The sequence below is a fragment of the Haliotis rufescens genome, unplaced genomic scaffold (genome assembly GCF_023055435.1).
Source record: "Haliotis rufescens isolate VD_foot unplaced genomic scaffold, xgHalRufe1.0.p SCAF_137, whole genome shotgun sequence".
Taxonomy (NCBI): Eukaryota; Metazoa; Mollusca; class Gastropoda; order Lepetellida; family Haliotidae; genus Haliotis; species Haliotis rufescens.
In genome coordinates, this window is record NW_025963821.1 from 141,223 (window position 1) to 147,049 (window position 5,827).

The window sequence follows — 5,827 nt, forward strand, 5'->3', positions numbered from 1 at the left end:
AATCCAGTATACCCAGATACACCAACAATCCATAATACCTAGATACACCGTCAATCCAGAACATAGATACATTGACAATCCAGTATACCTAGATACAATGACAATTCAATATACCTAGATACAGTGACAATCCAGTATACCTAGATACAGCGACAATCCAGTATGCCCAGATACACCACTAATCCAGTATACCTAGATACAGTGACAATCCAGAACATAGATACATTGACAATCCAGTATACCTAGATACACCAACAACCCAGACTACTCAGATACAATGACAATCCAGTATACGCAGTTACAGTGACAATCCAGTATACCTATATACAGCGACAATCCAGTATACGCAGTTACAGTGACAACCCAGTATACCCAGATACAGTGACAATCCAGTATACGCAGTAACAGTGACAATCCAGTATACCTAGATACAGTGACAATCCAGTATACCCAGATACAGTGTCAATCTAGTATACCTAGATACACCGACAATCCAGCATACGCAGTTACAGTGACAACCCAGTATACCCAGATACAGTGCCAATCCAGTATACCCAGATACAGTGACAATCTAGTATACCTAGATACATTGACAATCCAGTATACGCAGTTACAGTGACAACCCAGTATACCCAGATACAGTGACAATCCAGTATACCCAGATACAGTGACAATCCAGTATACCTAGATTCAGTGACAATCCAGTATACCCAGATACAGTGATAATCTAGTATACTAGATACAGTGACAACCCAGTATACCCAGATACAGTGACAATCCAGTATACCTAGATACAGTGACAACCCAGTATACCCAGATACAGTGACAATCCAGTATACCCAGATACAGTGACAATCCAGTATACCTAGATACAGTGACAATCCAGTATACCCAGATACAGTGATAATCTAGTATACCCAGATACAGTGACAATCCAGTATACCTAGATACAGTGACAATCCAGTATACCCAGATACAGTGATAATCTAGTATACTAGATACAGTGACAACCCAGTATACCCAGATACAGTGACAATCCAGTATACTTAGATACAGTGACAACCCAGTATACCCAGATACAGTGACAATCCAGTATACCCAGATACAGTGACAATCCAGTATACCTAGATACAGTGACAATCCAGTATACCCAGATACAGTGACAATCCAGTATACCCAGATACAGTGACAATCCAGTATACCCAGATACAGTGACAATCCAGTATACCTAGATACAGTGACAATCTAGTATACCTAGATACAGTGATAATCCAGCATACGCAGTTACAGTGACAGTCCAGTATACCCAGATACAGTGACAATCCAGTATACCTAGATACAGTGACAATCTAGTATACCTAGATACAGTGACAATCCAGTATACCTAGATACAGTGACAATCCAGTATACCTAGATACAGTGACAATCCAGTATACCTAGATACAGTGACAGTCCAGTATACCTAGATACAGCGACAATCCAGTATACCCAGATACAGTGACAATCCAGTATACCTAGATACAGCGACAATCCAGTATACCTAGATACAGTGACAATCCAGTATACCTAGATACAGTGACAGTCCAGTATACCTAGATACAGTGACAATCCAGTATACCCAGATACAGTGACAATCCAGTGTACCTAGATACAGTGACAGTCCAGTATACCTAGATACAGTGACAATCCAGTATACCTAGATACAGTGACAGTCCAGTATACCTAGATACAGTGACAATCCAGTATACCCAGATACAGTGACAACCAAGGATACTTGGTACAGCGACAACGCTGTGTAACTGGATACAACAACAATCCTGTATGCCTAGATACTTCTTTCGGTTAATATATGTGTGGTATTATTTTTTAGCAGATATTTCTTATGAACGGGGCAAGGGTTTTGAATACACGACAGAATTTTTTTATTGATAATAACTTCTTTTTTTTACTCTTTGTAGGACGTTTCAGAGCTCCTGAAGGTGATAGTATTCAATTGTAAGATAACATGGGCTGGGAGGGTGGGGGGTGGGGGTAGAGGGTATACTACAATTACTACGGCTTTAGCTTCCGTGAGTATGAAAGAAGAGTGGTAGCTGTCTGACACAACGTGGATCACCAACCCTCACTGACACACGCGTGATACAGGTGACGATCAATGTAAGTATCTACGGGTGTATCTACTTTGCATGAGTTCTTTGAGGTATAAATCGTCATTGATCGATTGCATGATTGATTGATTGTTATTTAACGCAACACTCAGCAATATTCCCGCTATATGATGGCGATCTGTAAATAATCGAGTCTGGTCTAGACAATCCAGTGTTTGACATCATGAGCATCGATCCACGCTTTTGGGATTCGATGACATGCATCAACCAATTTGGAGCTTGCTTCCAATGTATATCATGTAAACGTCACATTTAAACATCACATTATATCACTGAATATTAATAAATCACTAGAATCGATACAATGGTGCATGCATGCTCAGTATCCATCCTGATTCCCAGCTTCATAGTGTCACTTAATGCCACGTACCAGTCTGTGTATAGTTGAAGCTGTAATGGTGTAACCAGGTCAAAGGCTGACATTATGAGATCCAACATAAGTAATAAGTCTTATTGTATGTAGAGTCTTTATCACACGGACACTGGTAGGCGTCGTCCTAGAGTGTGACCGGGGGTCCGGAGACGGCGTGTCTTATTGTATGTAGAGTCTTTATCACACGGACACTGGTAGGCGTCGTCCTAGAGTGTGACCGGGGGTCCCGAGACAGCGTGTCTTATTGTATGTAGAGTATTTATCACACGGACACTGGTAGGCGTCGTCCTAGAGTGTGACCGGGGGTCCCGAGACAGCGTGTCTTATTGTATGTAGAGTCTTTATCACACGGACACTGGTGGGGGTCGTCCTAGAGTGTGACCGGGGGTCCCGAGACAGCGTGTCTTATTGTATGTAGAGTCTTTATCACACGGACACTGGTGGGGGTCGTCCTAGAGTGTGACCGGGGGTCCCGAGACAGCGTGTCTTATTGTATGTAGAGTCTTTATCACACGGACACTGGTAGGCGTCGTCCTAGAGTGTGACCGGGGGTCCGGAGACAGCGTGTCTTATTGTATGTAGAGTCTTTATCACACGGACAATGGTGGGTGTCGTCCTAGAGTGTGACCGGGGGTCCCGAGACAGCGTGTCTTATTGTATGTAGAGTCTTTATCACACGGACACTGATAGGCGTCGTCCTAGAGTGTGACCGGGGGTCCCGAGACAGCGTGTCTTATTGTATGTAGAGTCTTTATCACACGGACACTGGTGGGGGTCGTCCTAGAGTGTGACCGGGGGTCCCGAGACAGCGTGTCTTATTGTATGTAGATTCTTTATCACACGGACACTGGTAGGCGTCGTTCTAGAGTGTGACCGGGGGTCCTGAGACCGAGTCCCGTGAGTCGTCCGCCACTCCGGTCGTGTCTCTTCCTTGTATAAGTACAAGCATACAGTTGCTTACATCACGATGAATACATTTACAGAAGAACGTACAACATTCTGATTGGACAATACATGCCATGGATATTATACAATTTCATTTGAATGGACATGGATAGATTGACTTTACCTGATTGACATTTATGCTCATCTATCTCTAATGAAGCTGAGACTTACATGCATGACAGGTGGCATGTCGCTTTGGGCGTCAGTCAGCAACTTTATAACAAATGTAGGACAGCGTCTCAAAGGACGGACAGTTTGTAAACGTATACACGTAAAAGTAGCTGTATGACAATATAATGCAGAATTCAATTGAAAACTATAATGCTGACATACTTCCACTTCTTTCAAACTCTTATTGTCATGTTCTTCATAGCCTTGTTTCATTGTGTATGTCAACGGGAAATGTTTTTCATCACTTATTTGTTGTTTCAATTCAGTTTCAGTCAACACAATGGCTGCCTCGGTGATGATGTGGATAGCATGCTTGGTAATTGCTACTGAAGGTAAATGAAAGTGACGAAACCCTTTCCATATTCAATATTAATGTCTTCTCGAGAAGAGTCGGTTGTACGATTCTGACTTTGTCATGACCATGTGTTTATGAATTACTATCACACAGTGATTATACCACGTGTTCGCGAATAGGTGATCGTATCCTGCCCCACCAGTAGCACTCGTCACAAACACATGAAAAGGCAAGTAAATTGTTCACCTGAAAACATCGGGAACATATGATACAAGTCAAAATAGGGAATTGTATTGGACATCATTTTGTCACTGTTGCGTCAAATTTGAAAATATCTTCCACTTGTCCTCCTGAAATCTGTTTTTAAAGGTTTACTTGGGCATTGAATGTTGTAACCTTGATCAATCAACTTCTAAGCAAGAGTCGTATGACGCTTTTAGATATCTTGGTAGAATGATTATGCTCGATTGTATCTCAAAAGTTGTGAAATGCAACCACCAGAGGCTGGAGCTGCAGGAGAATTGCTCGACATGAAGGGAAAGTCGACTATTGGAAAGCTGAAGTATTTATTGCATTCTATATAAAATGCGGATTATGTTCAAGATTTATTTAACTTATATCGTGATGTGCATGCATATGTTTGTGTGTGGCTCTGTGTACTAGGTATACAACTTTCAAATTGCTAATAATGGTGACCTGGTCTTACTATTTGGTAATATCCATACTTTAGCATTGTGATATTAATGGCGACAGAAGTGTCGTATGAGGTGACGTAAAATGCGGATTATGTTCAAGATTGTTTTCACTTATATAGCGATGTGCATGCATATGTTTGTGTGTGGCTCTCTGTACTACGTATAACATTTTCAAAGTCGGTAATTGCCCTATGGGTGTCAGTGCTTTAATTTTCACTGTGACGTATCACTAGCATGATAAATGTACGAGTAGAGAAACGTCAAGTTGAAATAATATTACTTATCTTGAACCATGTAAGTCATTCCTGTGGACCCGTGAAGATCCGGCCTTCATCAACCCATATTTGCCATAAAAGGCGACTATGCTTGTCATAAGAGGCGACTAACGGGATGGGGTGTTCAGGCTCGCTGACTTGGATCGATGCATGATAATCAGGACTTGCATGTTCTTAAAAGTTAGCGAATTTGTTTTAATGTTGATCTGAACAATATTTCAGTTATATCACGGCGTGTCAGCTTGATGTGGATACACCCATCACTTTGGTGAAAACTTTGAGCATGAGTATGGTACTGTCAAAACTAGAAATATACACCTGGGTTCAACTGTCATAGTTTTCGGTGAAGCCTCTGGGCTATGCCTTGGACGACAGGTCACCGGTACCATTATATGAATGTTTTCTTTTGATATTACAACTTGACAAAGACATAGGAATTAATCAATGAGGTGCCGGTTACAAAATAGTACAAAAGCACATTTGACATCGGACTGTGACAACACAACGAGACAATGCCTCACTGAGTGTGACACTTGGTATTATGATCAGATGTGCAGTTCAGTTTCCAGTGATGACTGTAAGAACAAATAAAGTACTGGCTTTGAGGGTACTGAACTGAGTGTTGTATGCCAGGGCATCAAGGCATCGACTGCATTTTCTCTTTTTGTTTAAGGACATACTCATGTTCATATTCAAAAATAACAATTAAATAATACCTGTACTATAACTTTCAGCCACTCCATGCAAGGAAACCTATCACTGTTCAGACTGTGACAGAGAGTCCGGGGATTGCCTCTATGTGTGTCAAACTGGGTATTACGGACGTAAATGCAGCTTTACCTGCAGCAAGAACTGTAGGAATAACACATGTGTGACCTCAAGCTATGGTAGTTCTAACTGCACTG

General features: G+C 41.6%; 1 long non-coding RNA gene across 1 annotated transcript; it reads left to right on the forward strand.

The window, feature by feature from the left end:
• Positions 1 to 2,075: 2,075 nt before the first annotated feature.
• On the forward strand, positions 2,076 to 5,717 carry LOC125378972. The gene is made up of 3 exons (XR_007220567.1): positions 2,076 to 2,157; positions 3,924 to 3,989; positions 5,657 to 5,717. It is a non-coding gene; the product is annotated as an uncharacterized LOC125378972 (long non-coding RNA).
• The last annotated feature ends 110 nt before the right edge of the window (positions 5,718 to 5,827 follow it).